This window comes from Budorcas taxicolor, chromosome 17 (genome assembly GCF_023091745.1).
Source record: "Budorcas taxicolor isolate Tak-1 chromosome 17, Takin1.1, whole genome shotgun sequence".
In the NCBI taxonomy this organism is placed as follows: Eukaryota; Metazoa; Chordata; class Mammalia; order Artiodactyla; family Bovidae; genus Budorcas; species Budorcas taxicolor.
In genome coordinates, this window is record NC_068926.1 from 64,894,928 (window position 1) to 64,915,542 (window position 20,615).

Below are 20,615 nucleotides of genomic sequence, written 5' to 3' on the forward strand. Positions count from 1 at the left end.
TATGAGAGACCTCCTTTGGAACCCACACCTCCTGATGCACTGGTTTGTAATTGCCTACCTCCTCCACTGGACTGAGAGCTCTATGAGGTTGGTCATCAGAAGCATCCTGCTCACCACGGGCCAACCGTCCAGGTTTGCGGGGCAGTGAGGGGTTCCCGGGACACTTAGACGTTAAGTGCTTAAACTGGGAAAATCCCTGGCAAACCAAAACCAGCTGGTCACTCTCATCATATCCCTGATGCTTAGCAGAGTCCAGCAAAAAGTAAGTGCAATTCATGTTTATTGAATGAATGGTAAGTAGGAGATTAATGAATATTTCCTAAAGAATGGATGAAGCTCATCATCAAGGGAGTTAATAACCCAAAACCATCAGCCAGGCTTCTGGAAGCATCTGGAAGACCTGATACATCCCGTGTTGAGCTCTAAAAGGGAAAGTCACTCAGTCACGTCCAACTCTTTACGACTGCATGGACTGTAGCCCACCCAGACTCCTCTGTCTGTGGAATTTTCCAGACAGGAGAACTGGAGTGGGTTGCCATTCCCTTCTCTAGGGGATCTTCCCAACCCAGAGATTGAACTGGAGTCTCCTGCATTGCAGGTGGGATCTTGACCATCTCAGCCACCAGGGGAGCCCTCTCAAGCTCCAAGGACAAACACAAATCACGGTATTTCTGCTCTCTAGCTAAGGTTCAGGTTCAAGAGCAGGGCCCAGGACCACCCTCCTATCTGCACAGAAACGGAGGTCAGGATGGCTGGAAAAGATCTGGGGCAGTAAGTCTGCTGACCCAGTTCTCCTGGATGGGGGTCCAGCCCCTCCTCAGGGCCGGGCACTCAGCTGCCCCACCTCGGAGCCCCAGTCCTCATTCTGAGCTCTGCCCCAGCCATGTTATCTGACCCTCCATCCAGGACAGCTGATGCCCTGTCTTTCGGCAGCTTGCAAAACTAGAAACTTGAAAATGCTTCTCAGGTTTTGTTTTTCTCTTTCTTTCCTAGTTTCTTTCTTTTTTTTTCTTCTTCTGGGGCCATCAACCCTCACCCCATGCTTATCAAGTTCTGAGAAAAAGGGGATAATTATGTTCTCCGGCCAGGTGGCCTCAATGCCAAAACAGAAAGCTACTGGGTTGTTTTTACACGTGTAAATTTGGAATCCTGGGGGCTTATAGGATAGAGAGGCACACCCCACGCCACTGAAAGTAGAGAAACCTTTGCTTAAACAGGATGACAGAGATGTTCTCTGTGCATAAACCAAGGCAGTGTGGTCTAGGTGGCATTTCCCCCCGAGAGGCAATTATCTGCGGTGGGTATAGGGGGGTCTTTCCATGAGATCTATGACCCACAGACAAAAGAAAACACAAAACAAAGAGGTACAATTTGATGAGTTATTGCAAAGTGAACACACACCCATGTAACCACCTTCCAGGGCCAGAAACGAAAGCTAGCTCCCCAAAGCCCCCTCTGTGCTCCTTTCTAATCACCCCTCCCTCCTTCCTCACCCACGGTTGTGACCATCCTGACGATTTCTTCCTTGCTTTTCTTTATAATATTTTCACCTAAGCATGCATGCATTCCTAAACTCTATAGCTTAGTTTCTATTTTGAGCTTTGTGTAATTCATATTGTATAGTATATGCCCTTTTGGGCTTCCTAGGTGGTGCAAGTGGTAAAGAATCTGCCAATGCAGGAGATATAATAGAAGTGAGTTTGATCCCTGAGTTGGGAAGATCCCCTGGAGGAGGGCGTGGCAACCCACTCTAGTGTTCTTGCCTGGTAAATGCCATGGACAGAGCCTGGTAGGCTACAGTTCATAGGGATCAGAAACAGCTGGACACAACTGAGTGACTTAGCAGGCATGCACACACATCTGTCCTTTTGTGTCTGGATTTTTTTGCTAGGCATTATTTGTGGCATGAAGCTGTAGCCAGTCCATTTTCACTGCTGTGTACTATTCCATGTTATGATGGGACCTCATTTTATTTATCTATTCTACCATAATGGACACCTGGGTAGTTTCTGGCTTCTCATGCTTACAAATACTACATGTATAAAAAGAACACATATCCTCGTTTCTATTGAGTCTCTATCCCAAAGTACAATAGCAGATTAGAGGATGTATGTAATGTTGCACAGCAGTTTTTCAAAGCAGTTGTACTAATTCATAGTCCTACCAGCAGTATCTGAGGGTCCTAAGGGCTCTTTTTAAGTTTTGCTCTAAATATATGGCAGGCTTGGAGTGTGGGTGTAGGAAGAGATCTAACTGACTCCCCAAGTGGGCAGTTCTGGCAGAGCTGACACAGGTTAGTTAAATCATCACCCAGCACTGGACTCACAAACCCTGGAGGAAAGAGGTGGATCTGGGGAGGCACGCAATGGAGGAGATCTTATCTGGCCGAGGGGAACGCCACAGGAGTTCTCAGAAAGCATGCTTCACCCAAGACGCGAAGGTGGAGTTGCAATTAACCAGGTAAAGAAGGTTGGAGGCAGAGAGGGGCCCATGCTGGGCAGATAGCACAGCATCTGCAAAGGCCCTGAGGCTGGAAGGGAGCAACATGAGTCTAAGGAGCGTAGGAAACAAAGGCCCAGAGAGGCCCAGAAAGTCTCCTGAGGTGACGCAGCAAGTTAGCAGCAGAGATGGGTCTAGAGCCCATTGCTAAGGGGCCCTTGGTGCCCATGAGTTTCTGTGAATGCAGCTGGTTCCCGTAGAAGGTAGCGCCCCTCTCAAGAGCCAGGGCTGCCAGATGCCGGCACGCTAGAGTTCAAGTCTGAGCTCTGGCATCCCCTAGCTGTGTGACCTTGGGCAGATCCCTTCTCCTCTCAGAGCCTCAGTTTCCTCATTTGTAAATAAGGAGAATGATATAAGGCCACAAGCTTCAGGGCTGCTGTGGGCCAAAAAGGTCCATATAGTCAAAGCTATCATTTTTCCAGTAGTCATGTACAAATGTAAGAGTTGGACCAGAAAGAAGGCTGAGTGCCAAAGAACTGATGGTTTCAGACTGTGGTGCTGGAGAAGACTCTTGAGAGTCCCTTGGACACAGCAAGGAGATCAAACCAGTCAATCCTAAAGGAAATCAACCCTGAATATTCATCGGAAGGACTGATGCTGCAGCTGAAGCTCCAATACTTTGGCCACATGATGCAAAGAAGGCAACTCATTGGAAAAGACTCTGATGCTGGGAAAGACGACAGGAGGAGAAGGGGGCCACCGAGGATGAGAGGGTTGGATGGCATCACTGACTTAACGGACATGAGTTTGAGTGAACTCCGGGAGATGGTGATGGACAGGGAGGCCTGATGTGCTGCAGTCCATGGGGTCGCAAAGAGTCGGACACGACTGAGTGACTGGACAGCAACCCACGCTTGGAAAGAGCCTTCCACAGAGAGGGTGTTAAACACAGACAAGTGTGTCTCTCATTTTCCCAGGTCACTGGGGCTGGAGTTGCACAGGAGGAGCTGAGGCTGGTGCGTGCCTGCCGTGTGACCGACACCTCCTTAGGAGGCGGGAGCTCTGAGGACCTCCCCCCCAGGTTGCAGAAGAGAAAATCAAGGCTCAGAGAGGCAGAGTGATTTGCCCTCTGTCACACAGCAGGAAGTGGGATGGGAGAGCCAGGATCCAACCCTCCCTCACATGGAGGGATGCAGCTGAATTACCTTCACAGCCTCTGCAGAGAAAGTTTTATCCCAGGAAATCAATAGAGTGAAGCAGGAAATCAGAGAGAACATTAATAATCTCAGGCAGCAAAATGAACTGCTTCTAAGCGGCCGTTCGCACTGAAGACATCCGCGGAGCCTGTTACAAATGGCGTGGCTCAGAATGAAAAGGAACTTCTGTGGGGACATCCAGGGGGACGCTGAAGGCGGGCGGCACACGACTCGATTCTGGAACAATGGGCTGGCGCGTCTTCCGAGGGCATCCCCAACACCAGCTCTCTGTGGTTCAGACAGAACAGGCTCCATGTCCCCCGTGTCGGGGAGACCTGGGTTTACAACAGAGGTCCAGCTGAGCCCACAGACACGCCTGTTTGCTCTGTCCTGTGTTTCAAAATTGCCTGAATTGGGTGACCAACATTTACAAGCAGGTAGAGGCTGTGCATAACACCTTAAAGACCATTGAGAGGCATGGGGAGACAGCTGGATGGGAGTGGGTGCTCCCTGTAGCTGGTGCCCCAGGTTTCTGCCCCTCCTAGGGGACCTGCCTGCCCCCGGCAGCATCTGTCACCCCTCCCTGCGTCCTTTGAGCCATCACCAGCTTTTAGCCGGTGAAGTGATCCATGACATGTGGTTTGTTAGGGAATGATGGCTTTTGGCAATCAAAACTGGAGGGGAATGGACAGGCCCAAGACTCCCAGGGGCCAGTGGGGTGCCGAGGCTGAGTCATCTGGTCATGGGCGTCTCCCATCACCCTCAGTACTCACAGAGCCCCTCCCTGGCCTATATTATCACAGGTCAATCACAGCACAGAAGTAGTAGAAATAGCATTGACTGTGTACACTGCATGCCGGGCTCAGCGCTAAGCACCTTGCCTGATCAGTATCACTTAATCTTCACCTCACAACAACCCTCTGAGGTGACAACAGTAGAAAGGTCATTTTAGTGTGACCAGCATTTACTTCCTTTGCTCAGGTTAACTGGGTCCTGATTATCCTTTGGGGACCCATCCTGCTTCTGCTATTGGTCTTTGTGATTCAGGAAACCACAAGAGCTGATTCACAGCCTCCCCACCCAAGGAAGGTCCAAGGTGGCCATATGACCTCAATCTGACTGAACAGTATAGTCATTTTCTCTGATTTCAGGAAACCTGCTGCTGCTGCTAAGTCACTGTCACTTTCAGGAAACCTACAAACTCTCAATTCCAGGACTAGTGGGAGGAGGGCTTGCGGCCGACACTATGTAATTATGGAGTTACTGGTAGGCATTTGTGCAAAAATGAAGATAGCCAGAGCCACCGGAGAAGGAAAGCCCACCACCGAGGAAAAGGAGAGTCAAGAGATCGGGAGGGGGAGAAAAGAGACACACTGGGAGGGAGGGAGAGAGAGCAAGTGAGAGAATGATATGTGATGCTATCAAACTCCTGGATCAAGCCAAATCTGAAGCTAGTTGCCAGTTACATGAAGCTATACAGTCCTCATTTGCCTGAGAATAAGAGTGTAATGATATTGAAGTCGGACTTTCTGTCAGTTACAACCAGAAGGATCCAACGAATATAACTACTATCATTATTTCCACTTTACATATGAGTAGTGGGAAGCTAGGGCTTCCCAGGTGGTGCTAAAGAACTCATCTTCCAATGCAGTGGGCATAAGAGACCCAGGTTCAATCCCTGGGCCAGGAAGATCCCCTGTAGGAGGGCATGGCGACCCACTCCAGTATTCTTGCCTGGAGAATCCTACGGACAGAGGAGCCTGGTGGGCTACAGTCTAAGGGGTCCCAGAATCAGACACGACAGAAGCAACTTAGCATGCATGTACGCAGTTAGAAGCTAATTGAAATGAATTACCTGAGGTCACACAGCTGTGAATTCGCAGCGCTTGGATTCGAGCAACTTTTGCCCTGAACCTGAAGCTGTTAGGTCAGAACTCTCGGTCTTTTATCCGGAGAAGGCAGCGGCACCCACTCCAGTACTCTCGCCTGGAAATTCCCATGGGCGGAGGAGCCTGGTGGGCTGCAGTCCATGGGGTCGCGAAAAGTCAGACACAACTGAACGACTTCACTTTCACTTTTCACTTTCCTGCATTGGAGAAGGAAATGGCAACCCACTCCAGTGTTCTTGCCTGGAGAATCCCAGGGACGGGGGAGCCTGGTCTGCTGCCGTCTATGGGGTCGCACAGGGTTGGACACGACTGAAGCGACTTGGCGGCAGCAGCTCAGTCTTTTATAGGGCTGTCTCTCTCTCTCTCTCTCTAGGGGCCAAGAGTTGGGAATTTTAGAAGCATCCTATGTGTGGAGCAGCTGGTACATTCTGGTGATTTGGGGGAGGCCAGGAAGGGCTGAGGAGAGGCTGCATCAAAATGAAACATATAATTATTATTTAAATCAGTTCAGATACAGAAGGAGAAAAGTCAGAGCTTTCTGTGGCATTTCCCCCCTCCCCCCATGCCGTTTTTAATTCTATCTTATCAGAACACAGCTGGGATTTGTTTTTCAAAAGGAAAAACTCCTTTAATTAAAAAAAAAAATTCTCTGATAAAAGTGAAAATAGCCCACAGCCCGTCAGGTGACAATGGAAGGGAGACAGGGCGTTTTAGCAACTTAAAGCAGATTAAAAAACTAATTTGTTGACTCTTTTTTGCCAAGCCTACCTCTCCCCTGGAAAGCTGTGTGTTTTGCATAATGAAGCTGAAATCCTGAAATCGCTGCAGTAGGCCCAGCTCCCTCTTTGTGGGCATTTCAATGGGCTCCCACCTCATGTGGGGGTGCAGTTTCTTCTTATTGCTCTGGCTGGGGTTTAATAGAATCATTTCACTCCCTGTACTTAAAATCTGTCCAAGGCCTCCCACTGCTGGAAGGATAGAGAGCAGAGCACTCACGGGGCTGGCGAGGCCCTGAGAATGGTCCACTTGGCTGTGTGCCAGCTCTTTCCTAGTCTGGAAGTGCGTCCGTGTCTTTGATTCATGCAGCTGTCCTCACCTCAGGGCCTTTGCACGTGCTGGCTCTCCTATCTTCCCAGCCTTCTCCACCTGGTCAATCCTCTTCATCCTTCAGAGCCAGGCTCTGTTTTTTTTCTCTCTCTCAAGGAAGTCTTCCATTTCAGAGGCCCTAAATTCTGGCAGTTACTTCAAGTTGTAATTATATGCAGGTTGGGGTCTTGTTTTTCTCCTCACTTTCTCCACAAGGTCTGGCATACAGTAGGTGCTCAATAAAAATCTGTCAAACAGACCAGTGGGTGAACCTTGATGAAAGGGAGTGCATGGTGCCAGCATCCCACGGGTTCCTCAACACCTCAGGTCTTCCCTTTGCTGCGTGCAAAGCCCCAGTCCACATTCTCCCAGCTTGTTTTCACACTCTCCTTGCACACCCACTTTTGGGTGTGCATAGTGCTCTGGGGGTGAGACCATGTTGTATGGGGAAGAGAACATGGGCTCTAGGGTCAGATCTTTGGTTCCAATCTTAGCCTCTCCAGACTTTAGGAAAAAAGTTTTTTTTTAATTTATTTCTTCATCTTTGGGTGCACTGGGTCTTCATTGCTACGCCCAGGCCTTCTCTAGTCTCAGGGCATAGGTTTCTGCTTGCAGTGGCTTCTCCTGTTGTGCAGCGTGGGCTTTAGCGTGCATGGACTCAGTAGCTGTGGCCCATGGGCTTAACTGCCCTGCAGCATGAGGAATCTTTCCAGACCAGGGACTGAACCCGTGTCCCCTGCATTGGCAGGTGGATTCCTATCCACTGGATCACCAGGGAAGTCCTCTCTAGACTTTCACTTATTTACTTCGCTTTCATCCTGCCAAAATCTGTTGTTGTTGTTGTTCAGCCGTGTCTGACTCTTTGCCACCCCATAGACTGCAGCACGCCAGGCTTCCCTGTCCTTCACTGTCTCCTGGAGTTGGCTCAGACTTCTTTGCATTAAGTCGGCGATGTCATACACACATAAAATTTCCTACAGTAACCATTTTAAGTGTGCAGTTCAGTGGTGTTAAGGACATTCACAGCGTCGTGCAACCGTCACCACCGTCCATCTCTAGAACAGTCATGTTCCCAAACGGAAACTCGATCCCGTTAAACACCAACTCCCCATTTCTCCCCTCCCCCAGCCCCCGGAGACCACCATTCTACTTCCTGTCTCTCTGAATCTGACTATTTTAAGAAAGTCAAAGTGGAACAATGCAGTGTTTGTCCTATTGTATCTGGCTTATTTCACTTAGCATAAACATCCTTGAGGTTCATCCTTGTTGTGGTGTGTGTTAGAATTTTGCTCCGCTTTAAGGCTAAGTAATATTCCACGGCATGGATGGAGCATACTTTATCCCATGTCGATGGACACTTGGGTTGCTTCCACCTGTCTGCCATTGTGAATAAAGATGCTGTGAACGTGGCTATACTCCTTACCTGAGAAAGAGGGTAAATGAGCATTTTCCTTGGAGGGATGTTGTAAGGATCAATGAGTGTGCCCTGCACAGGGCACATTTCCTGGCACATCAAAAGCACCCGTATTGGTCAGGGACCAGCGGGTAACAGCTCACCCCAATGGGGTGACCAAGCACACTTACAATGGAGGGCAGAGTGTAGAGAAGCCACCAGGGGTGGGGAGTGCAGCACCCAGGGCCTGGCAGCAGAGGAAGACCATGCCCACCCCCAGACCAGAAGAGGTAGGGGAGGAAGGCTCCTCGACGCAGAGGACCCCGACAGGGGCTGTTAGAAGACACCACCTCCACACCTGCTGTGTTTCCCTCACTGAACTCATCACTATTTAAATTTAAGCTGTTCAGTTATTTATTTATGCATTGCTGTTCTGACTCCCATTCCTGGAATCAACCCCCCAGGACAGCAGGGCCTCTGTCTGTTTGCTCAACACTTCATCTTCAGGACCTAGACAGACCTAGGTACATGGTCGATGCTCAGGAAATACTCAAGCCTGGTGCACCTAAGCACTCAATAAATATGTATTGAATCAATGAATGGGGAATGATTCATTTGTTTTTTTCCACCGTGGTATCCAAATAAAGAAAAAGAAGTGAAAATGTTAGTTGCTCAGTTGTGGCTGACTCTTTGACCCCATGGACTGTAGCCTGCCAGGTTCCTCTGTCCATGGGATTCTCCAGGCAAGAATGCTGGCGTGGGTTGCCATGCTCTCTCGGTCGGGATCTTCCTGACCCAGGGATCAAACTGTCTGAGCCATCAGGGAAGCCTGGGAGCCAAATAACTACTCTCCAAAGATATCCGTGTCCTAATTCCTTGAACCTATGGTGATGTTGCCCTACATAGTAAAAGGGGCTTTGCAGATACGAGTAAGTTAAAGATCTTGAGATGGGAAGATTATCTTGGATTATCTGAGGGGGCCCAATGCCATCTAATAAGGTGGTGGTGGTGGTTTAGCCGCTAAGTCGTGTCTGACTCTTGCGACCCCAGGGACTGTAGCCCGCCAGGCTCCCCTGTCCATGGGGTTTTCCAGGCAAGAATACTGGAGTGGATTGCCATTTCCTTCTCCAGGGGAACTTCCTGACCCAGGAATCAAAGCCGGGTCTCCTGCACTGCATGCAGATTCTTTACGGACTGAGCTACGAGAGAAGCGCATCTAATAAGGGAGGCAGGGAACTCAGAAGTCAGAGATGGAGACATGACCATGCAGGCGGAGGTCAGAGTGACGTGGGGCTACCAGCCTCTGAATGTGGGCAGCCTCCAGGCCATAGCAAAGGCATGGAAATGTTCCTCCCCTTGAGAGTCCAGTAGGAACAGAGCCCTGCTGACCCATTCTAGGTTTCTAATCCCTAGCAATGAGAATAAGTTCACATTGTTTTAAGTGCCTGTACTTGTGGTCATTTGTTGCAGCAGCAGTAAGAAATGAATACGCTCACATGCGAAAGCAGCGTGGGATCTAAGGGACTGTGGCCCTGTCACAGGTCAGGATGTAGAAGGCCCAGGTTCTGACCTCAGCTCTGTCACCAACCCTGTGCAACCTCGGCCAAAGTCCCCTTTCACAATGCCCAGGGCTGACGGGCTGAGCTTACTTAGTAAATACTCATCACAACTCTGGGAGAAGGCACTGTCATTATCATTGCCATATTACAGATGAGCAAACTGAGGCACATGCCGTCCTTATGTTATTTCCTAAGTCCATGGGGTTTGCACAGAGTCGGACACGACTGAGCAACTTTGCTTTCACTTTTCACTTTCATGCATTGGAGAAGGAAATGGCAACCCACTCCAGTGTTCTTGCCTGGAGAATCCCAGGGACGAGGGAGCCTGGTGGGCTGCCGTCTCTGGGGTCACACAGAGTCGGACACGACTGAAGCGACTTAGCAGCAGCAGCAGCAGCAGCAAGGTGGCACACTGAAGCTTCTGTCCTCAACCCGAGACTCAAGAAATGTGGGTCTCAGATAGTAATAGGGAAGCTGGGCTGGACTCCAGTTTAATCTGCCTCCAGAACCCAGGGCCTCCTGGTTCCTCCCCAAACTGTAGGGTCCTCAAGGACAGAATTGGGGTCTGCCATTTCTGTATCTTCAGGGCCCAGGACAAAGTATGACTCTTAGAAGACTCTGAGCAAATGCTGAGCATCAGCAGATCTTGACATTCAATATAGAACGAATACGTGGATGAGAGAATGAACAAGTCTCCCCTCAACCAAAGAGACGCTTTTCATGTCTGTGATCTAATTCATTCCTGCCCACCTAACCTCCAGGTGAGCCAATGTGAAGGCCAAGTGTGTGCTTGCTTCCCAAGAATGGCAAACATGCCTGCCAGCATTGGGGAGGCAAGATGACGTCGTGGTTAAAGGCATGGTCTCTGACATCTGGTGATCTGAGTGCAAATCCCAGCGATGCCTCTCCTGAGTTGTCAATTCATCCCTCTGAGCCTCACAGGTTATACCAGAAGTCATAACAGAAATATCTCAGAGAGTAGTTGTGAGTATGATGAGATATACATATATATATGTATCTATGTGTATGTATACATATACGTATATGTATATATGTGTATATAAAACCTCTGGCATGGTATCTGGTAAGCACTCCATAAACATTAGCTGTTATTATTATTATTAACACTGCTGATGTTGGGATGAGCAGAGATCCAGGTAGGAATGGGGTATCCATGGAGAGAAGTACATGGTACACCTCTGAATGAGTACCAGGGGTCCCACAGGAGCAGGAAATACAGACCACTGGCAACTGCATCAGTTAGCTATAATCACAATAATGTAACAAACAACCAGAAAGCCCCAGAAATATACGGATTTAATTAGTTGATCTGTTAGTGGCAAGCTGGAGCATGGCTGAGCTAGACTCTTCACTGAGGTTTCGGCTAAGGGTAGTTCAACATGTGTCTGTTCTGGGGCCAGGCTAGGGGGAAGGGGCAGCTACCTTGGTGGAGCACCTCTCCCAGCCATGGCAGAAACATGTAAGGCCCCTGGACACCGAAGCTTGGAAAGGACACTCTATCACTTCCACCGATGGCCAGAGGAAAACACAAGGCCAAACCTGAAGTGAAGGATGAGGAGCACAGACCTTGCCTGCCTCTTGAGTGGGAAGAACAGCCACATCTCATGGCTAAGGGCATGGATACAGGGAGGAGGGAGGAATTCGGGCCAGGGATGTGTTTCCCCCAACAACCAAACACTAGGCAAACCTCAGAAAGGGTTCTCACACTGCCCTGGCCTGCTCGCCTCACAGCTTCTGCAGCCCCTGTGCCATCAACTCCTGGTCAAAATCTGGAAGACCCCAGCAGCAACACTGGCAGTCTGTGGGGACCCCCAACCTCACCTTCCCAACATCTGGACCTGCTCCGGGGAGCCATTAATCTCGGGCAATTTCTTTCCTCACTTGATTTGTTTATTTAAGGAAAACAAGTTGCTCTTAATTAGAAACACTGCTGTCGAAATGTTCATTGCATCCTAGGCTGCCTATGTTCAGACCTTCTGCCTAAAATTATACCTGCGCTCTGAACATCTGTGAGTCTGTTCGGTGAGTGGCCTAAGTGCAGGCTTCTGGCGGGGGAGATGTGGGTTGTCCTGGGGGCTGAGGGAGGTGGGGGGCAGAGGAAGACACAGCTTCAGAGCAAAGGCACTTGGGAAAATGAACATCCGACACCCCAACACTCTGCTCAGAGCTGGCACCACTGATCACTGAATCAACACTCGGCAGGTACGCACTCAAGCACAGTGCAGACGTGCAGAGCACACAGAAGAGGAGCCTTTAAAGGCTCAGAGACGTGTTCTGTTAGGACGCTCTCAGCAGTGTTTACAGCGCCCTCAACACCTTATCAGCCCTGTGGACACCGAGTCTCACCTGCACAGATGCACATGTTCAGAAACACACACACACACATGCGACACACACAGAAGTTACTTTGCCCCACAGACAGGCAAACACATGAAACACACATCCTACACCCAGGGACGGGTAAAAAGACACAAGGCCTCATCCTAGGCACACACATTCGGAAACTTGCGCACACACAGGAGACACGCACAAACACCACACTGCAACATCCAGAAACACATTCGGAGACACCTCACGTGCACACTGAGACGCACTCAAATGGACACAGCAACACAAACCCAATAGCAACACTAAGAAACACACACATATACACAGAGACACAACCAAGCACAACGCTTCACGCAGGGGCACACACCCAGAAACACACGTGTACACACACAGATGACTAAGTTCACACTGCAAAACACACAGGTACACATCCATAGAAACGCACACATACACAGAGACACAGTCAAATGTGCCCTCTCTCACTCACAGACACACGTGCTCAGAACCTCACACATGCACACAGAGACACTCACAGAGGCTGCACCACAGCAGACAGGCACACTCACACAAAGGATGAGGAGTGTGCAGTGCTGTACACACGCACGCGCAGAGACACAAAGGTGCACCGAGAAACATGTAGACGCAACTGCAAGTTTACACTCATGTCACTGCACACAGGTGCGTACGTGCACACACACGCAGGTGCCCACAGATGCCCACACAGACAACATACACATGTGCCCTGGCCACCCCACATAGCTCCTCAAACACAGAGACTGGCACACAGACCCTCACGACACATGTGTGCATCTGATCACACACACACAACGGCTTAACACTCACAGTTGCTTATGCATACCCACACTCACACTGCCTCACACAGGCACGTGCACACACACACAAATGCCTAAGTCCATGGACAGGCAATCTCACGAGTACACACTCATACGGACACTAGTCTCACATGTGCCCACACATGCTCCAGGGTTTTATGTGACTCATACTCACATGAGCACACGTATGCATACTACATGAGAACCTATACAGAGGCACACGTTACACACATGTGTCTATACAGACACACACGTCCTATTCCACCAGGAAAGCAAACTGTTCGTTTTCTGAATCCTGGAAGTCGAGCCCGCAGATAAGAGCTAACACATGGTGGAGCTGCTCCCACTCCAGGCCAGGCTGCATGCCTGTTAACTCACTCCGTGTTGGCCAAGATGAGGTCTGTCTTCCCTGTGGAGGTTTTAGCACGGACCCAGGGCTTCCCTGGTGGCTCAGACAGTAAAGAATCCGCCTGTAATGCGGGAGACCTGGGTTCAGTCCCTAGGTTGGGAAGATCCTCTGGAGGAGGGCACGGCAACCCACTCCAGTATACTTGCCTGGAGAATCCCCACGGACAGAGAAGCCTGGCGGGCTACAGTCCAGGGGGTCGCAAAGAGTCGGACACGGCTGAGCAGCTGAGCACAGCACAGGGGTTACCTAGTACAGGGAGGGATGTAGATATCCCAAGCCTTGGAACCATTCAGAAAGAAATAAGACTGGCTAACTGACAGCCTTCCTCCACAATCTCAGCCACCTGCCCACACACACACGTACACAAGACACTTTCCCGGCGTGGCTGTTCCTGCAGGGAACAGCAGCCTCGCCTGATCAGACAGCCTCAGAAGATGGAGGACTGCCCAGATATACTGAACTTCTCTGCCCTGCATCCCTCCACAGCTGCAAAGTTGGAGCCATGGAGACAGCTTACCTCTACCTCCTGTTGTCATGGCGACGCAGCAGCTGGATGCATCCAGTGCTCCTAGACCGCCTGGGGCTCCCCACTAGGAGCTGCTGGTCCAGAAGTGCTTTTATGAGGAAGGAGCGAGTAGTGGGGGGTGGGGGGGTCGGGGGGGAGACTGCAGGTGTCAGATGATCCGAGAGAACAAGGGCCCTGCTCCCCAGCCAAGGATCAGTCACCTGGTGCTCAGGGCCAGCCTCCCTGGGGACAACAGCACCCAGAGGCCCGTGTGCAAGACTCAAAACAGACAGCCTTGCTGCTGCACTCGTGCAGCCCCAGCCTCACCAGGTGCACCAAGCACCTCCCACGCACTGTCTCGGCTATCAGCTCCTCACTGTACTACAGAGGGACCGGGGTTCAGAGGGCGAAGTGATGGGTCAGACTCAGATGTGCCTCAGTCCTAGACCTCTTACACACTATGTTACACCACCTGCTGGGATTTGGAGGATTTCATCTCTGACAGTCACTCAGGGCTGTAAGAATGTCTGGATCTCTGGGGATATAGGAAATCTCTTCCTTTTTACAGAAGCAGCAACTGGAGCTCAGAGAGGTCGAGTGATTTGCCCAAACTCACATAGCAGATTGATGGCCGACTTGACGTTCAACCTCTTGACCCGAAGACGGGGTTTCCCCAGGACATCAAATACCAGCCTCTGACACCCTCGAAGCATCCCCGGGTCCTGGCAGCCTAGAGAGGCAGCTCGTAGCCTGCCTGGCCCCAGGTCAGAATCCCAAGCAACAGCAGCAGGTCCTCAGACTCCCACCTTATGCCTCAAGCACTGTCCTGGAACCACGCAGCAATGTTGTTCCCTAGAGGCAGACACCAGGTCTGCCACGGGGCCAGGGGAATACATCCGTTAGGTCCGTTAGGTCACAAACAGAAGCACCTCCACTGCCTGCCTCACGGACCAACTAGTTCATGGAGATGACCCCGGCCCCAGGCTGGAACCCTAGGGAGTGAAGCAAGACTCCATCTTGGGGGCTGTGACAACAGGGATGGCTCCAAAAATGACCCCTGGAGACCAGGTGGCCTCTTTGGAGCATGTTTTTCCTTAAGAGGAAAAAAGCGATCTGGCCAAACTCATGAGCTATGTGCTGGGCTCTGCAGAGCCTCGAAGGGCCTGGGGTGTGACAGACCACCCACAGCCTCAGAGTTGAGGATGACAGTGCCAGGGGTCCCCATCCAAATGTCCATTCCAATCTCTTTTCTGCTGAAGTTTGCACCTAGCCAGGCCCCAATCTGAATGGCCTCATTGAGCAGCTCAGGAAACTTCTCCCAAATTTTTAGCTCATCTAAGGAGCTGCAAGGAACGGGAGCTGATCCCCTGTCTCTAGCGTCTCTGCCAGCGAGGTGATTCGGCTCCGGCGATGACGCTTGGGGCTGCTGGAAGGGCTTGGATGGGGGCGATCTGTCTGGACAGGTCCCCCTGCTTCCCTCTACACACACATACACACACACATACGCACGCACGCACCAGAATGGACATAAGCAAGACTGCAAAGCACCCTACACAGAATTCATCACCCGGGCAGCCCTGGCTTCTTCTCCAGATGATGGGGAATCTCGTTTACCAGAGTATTACCCCCAACAAGGACCCTGTAAAGTCAACTTGAAAATACGTCCAGCTCCTTCTCCCTCAGAACTCTAACTGGCCAAGAAGGGGGTGATTCATGAATCAAATGAAGGGGGCCCATTGCCTTCCCCCCGGCCCAGGTCAGCTGAGAAGCCCTAGACGTCCTATCTTGGGAACCGAGGGGGCGCCTGGAGGAAGGACAAAGGATAAGCCAGCATGACCAACCCCTCTGCGGGAGGAGAGAAAGTTTGTCATCCACCCAGGGCCGGGCTGTCACCACTGGGGGTTCTCTACTCACCTGGCTCTGGACACTGAACCCCAGGCTCCAGGCAGCATCTGGAATCAGCAGCCCAGGTGGGGGACAGATACCCTTTGCAGCAGCTCTATGCCCTCTCCCTAAGGCCCCCCTGCTAGCAGGACCAGGCCCCTTTGCCCTTACCTGAGGGTCTCAGTCACTTGCAAACTCTGCCAACGGAGCCCAGCCAGCGCCCGGGGTCTCTCTCTGCGACTCTCGCGTCCCGCTTGGCGCACCCGCTCTGTGGGCGCCTTCCCAGCTGCCAGCTGCTGCAGTGGCATCCAGGAAAGGGAGACTGGATTTTCTTTCTCGCCGCCCAGTCTCCTCCCGGAGGCCCGAGGGGCTATTTCTTCGGGTCTGGTGCAAGGGGCATCCTCCGCGCCTCCAGCGGGAAAGTGGAAGAGTGTGCGTCCTGGATTGCAGCAGCGGCGACAGCGGTGGCCGGGGACGAGGAGGCGGTGGCGACGCCAGCCGGTGAGCCGGGGAGGCGGGCGGAGGCGAGAGGAAGTGCAAACCGGGCTCCTGCGAGCCTGGCGCTCGGGCGGGCTGGCGGGCGGGCGGCACTGCGGGTGCCCCGCGCCAAGGCGAGGCCCCGCGCAGGCACCCGCCCGGGGATGCCCGGGCCCGCTGCGCGCTGGGCGCGGGCTGCGGCTGAGCGCGGGGCTCCGGCCGCCTCGCCTCCCTCTCTCTCGCTGCCTCCCTCCCTGCCTCGCTCGCTCCCCCGGACTTCACGTCTCTGGAGCCCGAGCTCCCAGCGCCGCTGCCGCCGCCGCCGCCGCCGCCAGCAGCACGCCTCAGCCCGGCGCGCTCCTCGCGCGGAGCCACAGCACTGCCTACCGCTTAACTCCTTGCATGCCACCTGGCCCTCCCGCAGCCTCCCGGGGAGCTGGGCAGGCCCGGTGCCAGGCCTGCTGCGGCCCTGGGAAAAGGCCTCAGCCTCTAAGCCTCAGTTTCCCCATCCGTAAAATGGGCTCGAAAGACGCACGTCCTAGAATTGTCTGGAGAATTAACTGAGACGATTGTGGGACGAGCCAAGATCCCTGACATTGCGTAAGCGCTGATAAACGGCAGCGGATTTGTTGTTGCTGCTGCTGGTTTTGTTCAGGAGGCTTGCCACAGTGCCTCATTAATGGTAACCCCCCCCCCCAATAAAGGGCACTCTGGGGTTTTGGGGGGGTGGGGGCGGGTGTTTAGTTTGTTGTTTTACAAGCTACACAGGCAGTAAGTTTAAGCTGTGTGACCTCTGTCTGATCACTCACCCTCTCTGAGCCTGTTTCAGAATTTCCCTTCGGAGCTCTGTGACCTTGGACAAGTTTCCACCCTGAATCCCTGTATCCTCCTCTGTAAAGTGAGATGGTAGGTAATGCCCCCCTTCAAAGGATCTCCACTGAAACTCTGGGAAACGAGCCCACCTAAAGGAAGGGTCACTGCTGGGGGAGTGCCTCCTAAGTGCCACGTACTTCCACACATATGAAGCCCTTGAAAACAAGCCTCGAAGGCTGCTAGTTCCATTTTCATTTCCAGATGAGAGAACTGGGGCCAACAGAGGTTAAGAGACTCGACTAGCTTAGCACAGCTAGAAAGGAGCAGAGCTGGGATTGGTACTCTGGAATTTCTGACTCCAAAACCATTGTCTGTTTAAGCTTGGAACTCAAGGAGAGGCTTTAAAGTGACCCTTTGCAGACTCTTCTTCATTTAAACTAACAAGAAGAATTCATTCCTGCATTTCTTCTTTATCAGAGCAATCATTTCCCCAACTATAAAATTAATTCTCATCTAATGTACATAATTCAGAAAATACTAAATAAAAAGAAGAAAAGCAAATCAACTCCATTCTTATCACCCAGAGATGATGATTTTTAACATCTTGGTGTAGTTCCTTCCAGTCTTTTTTCTATACCTACATGTAAAACCATGTAGAATCATCCATTCTCTATCAGGAGATGGGTAGGGCTTGGCAAATGCAACTCATAAATCCTTTGTGAAGGCTGAGCCCCCAGTTTCACAAAGAAAAAGACATGTAAATGCTCAATCAATGGCAGCTGCTGCTTTTTATTAGAAAGAAGTGATCTGAATAATACTAACACCAATTGCTGAGAATTGCTGAGTCCTTACTAAGCAATAAGCACCATTTCTGTTAATTCTTTACAAACACCTTAAGGGATACATCTTGGAGTTGGTCCATTAGAAGATGAAAGACTGGAAAGATGGTTCATTTAACGATGAAGACTCAGAAAACTGAGGCCCAGAAAGGTGAGGTCAGTTGTTCAAAGGCACACAGCAAATTCATGGCAGAGCTGGAATTAGAACTCCAGCTCATCTGCCCACCCCACCCCAGTCTCCAGCATGATTACAAATGGCAGATCCTCTGTGCCTTTCCCATGCCATCCTCTTCCCACCGCAACTCACAGCCCTCTTGCTCTATCTCGGGGACAACTCTCCTCCAGGGAGCAATCCAGGGACTGACACCTGGTCAAGGAGCCCATTGCAGGGTCTGAGAAGTGTGCGACTGACCTCTGGCCATTTCCAGTCCACCTCCACCAAATCCCACTTCTCCCCGCCCCTCTGTCATGCCCCTCAGGAAGGAGCAGTGGGCTTCTCACAAAGTGGAAGAAGCCACAGGTGAAGCTCAAGGGCTAGGCAAGTGTCCTTGGGTTGATCACTCACCCCTTGGAGTCACCGCTTCATTATCCATGAAAGGACTAATGTCTTCCCTGCTTGCTTCTTAGGGTTTGGGGAAAATAACAGACTGGAAAGCACTTTGAGAGTGGCAAAATTGTCATATATAATGGTGATGTTATAACCATCACTGCCATCATCATCCAAGCATTTAAGGACAGAGTACCCTGGTTGTGCAGTGTTGAAAAGTGGGAGCCCTGGAGACAAGCTTGTTCTTCCCATATGGATGACCCCTCACAATGTATTGAAAGAATGATCTTTCCCCCACTGCCCTGTGGGCCCACTTGTGTCTCAAAACCCATGTTCCCCGCACGCGTGTAGGCAGGTTCAGGGCTTTCCATTCAGTTCTGTTGGTCGACTTGGTTATGTTTATATCAGTATCGCACGGTCTTAATTACTATAGCTTTATAATAGTCTTGATATCAATAAAACACATTCTTTTAGCACTCTGTCTACAATATTATCTTGGATATTCTTGACTTTTTGAATTCACCTATCAATTTTAGAATTAGTTTATCAGGTCTCTCATACGACAATGACAAATACTGGCTGGGTTTGAACTGAGATGACATAGAGTCTGCAGATCAATTTGAAGAGATTTGCCATCATTACAGTATTGAGTTTTCCAATCCCTCTACCTCACACCACATGCAGAAATAAATGCCAATTGAGCTGTAGATCTAAACGTGAAAGGCAAAATAACAAAGCTTCCGGAAGCCTATAACAGAGGCAACCTTTATAACCTCGGGGGTAGGAGAAGACTTCTTGTTTAAGAAGTCTTGTTTAAGAAGCACTATTCAAAAAGGAAAATACCGATATATTTCATATATTAAAATCATAAGAACGCCACTAATAGACACCATTTAACTGCATGAGTCAAGGCATGGAATGGGAGCAGATATTTCCAACACCCAGAACTATGGGCTCCTATTCAGAATTTATTAAAAATCTTCCCCCAAATCAATAAGTAAAAGACAAGACAGCCAAATAAAATGCTCAAGAAACTGGGACAGAGGCTTCACAAAAGAAAATGTTCAGAGAGCCAATAAACTCATTAAAAGGTGTTCAGCATAATTAGAAATCAGGGGCATGCCTATTAAAACTGCAAGGAGATAATCATTACACTAAAATTACAAAAACTGACAATCCCAAGTGCTGGCGAGAACGTGGAGCAACTGGAAATTGAATGTGCTGCTGTTAGGAGTGTAAATTGGTGCAAAGATTTTGAAAAACTGGGTGGTATATCTACGCAGTCTGAATATACACCCCTTTCTGGCTGGCATTTCCTCTTGTAGGTATATAGCCAACAGAAATGAATGCTTGTGTCCACCAAGAGACGCGCAGGAGAATGTTCACAGCAGTCATGCTTTGCTATAACAGCACATTTTAACCACACAAATGAACATACCTGCAAAACACAAACAGACTCACAGACAGAGAGAACAGACTTGTAGTTGCCAAGGCAGGCGGGGGGAGGGACGGAGTGAGAGTTTGGGATTAGCAGATGCAAACTATTATAAATAGGATGGACAAACAACAAGGTCCTATTGGACAGCACATGGAACTATGTTCAATAGCCTGTGATAAATTATAATGGAAAAATATGAAAAGAATATATATATATATAATATATGTATAACTGAATCACTTTGCTGTACATCAGAAAATAACAGCATTGTAAATGGACTGTACTTCAATAAAACAATATCACATTTTAAACTAATCTCAAACAACGTAAATCTTCACCAACAATAGGATGGATTCACTATGTATAATCAGCTGGTGGAGCACTATACGGCAATGAAAAGGACCAGATTCCAGAAACACACCACCACAGGGTGAGTCCAACAAGCAGTGTTGAGGGATAGAAATGAAACACCAGGGGGCACTTCCTGTAAAGACTTCACTCACTTAACGTTCGGAGGCAGGCAAACTCAGCTGGAGGCTGGAGGCCAGAGTGACGGAATCTCCGAGGAGGAGGATGAGCACGTGGGACTTCTAGAGTGCTGGACATCTTTTCTTCCTGGACCTGGTTGGTACCTACACAGGTGTTTGCAACATATCATTGAACCTTCTGTTTAGATGTTGAGCACTTTTCTTCATGTGTGTTAACTCAGCTTTTGAAAAGGCTGTTTCTTAAGTGACCATGCTTAGGCAAGACAGTAACAATTTCAAATCCGAGTTCTGTTACTTTCTGGCTGTGGACTGTGGTCAAGTTATTGCATCTCACTGAGACTTAGTTTCCTCATCCAGAATATGGAAACAATAAATGTACCCATTGGATGGGGTGGTGTGAGGATGACAGGGTTTCAAGTGAAATAGGAGAGGCAAAGCACTGCCCTCAATCAATATTGGCTGATGATCATC

The 20,615-nt window shown here is 50.1% G+C and overlaps 1 long non-coding RNA gene across 1 annotated transcript in view; it reads right to left on the reverse strand.

Moving 5' to 3' along the window:
* The window catches only part of LOC128062006 (uncharacterized), a 58,547-nt gene extending 42,809 nt beyond the window's left edge, over positions 1–15,738 (reverse strand). Inside the window, exon 1 of the long non-coding RNA XR_008200791.1 lies at positions 15,714–15,738. This is a non-coding gene — a long non-coding RNA (uncharacterized LOC128062006). The remainder of the gene's footprint in view (positions 1–15,713) is intronic.
* Positions 15,739–20,615: the final 4,877 nt, after the last annotated feature.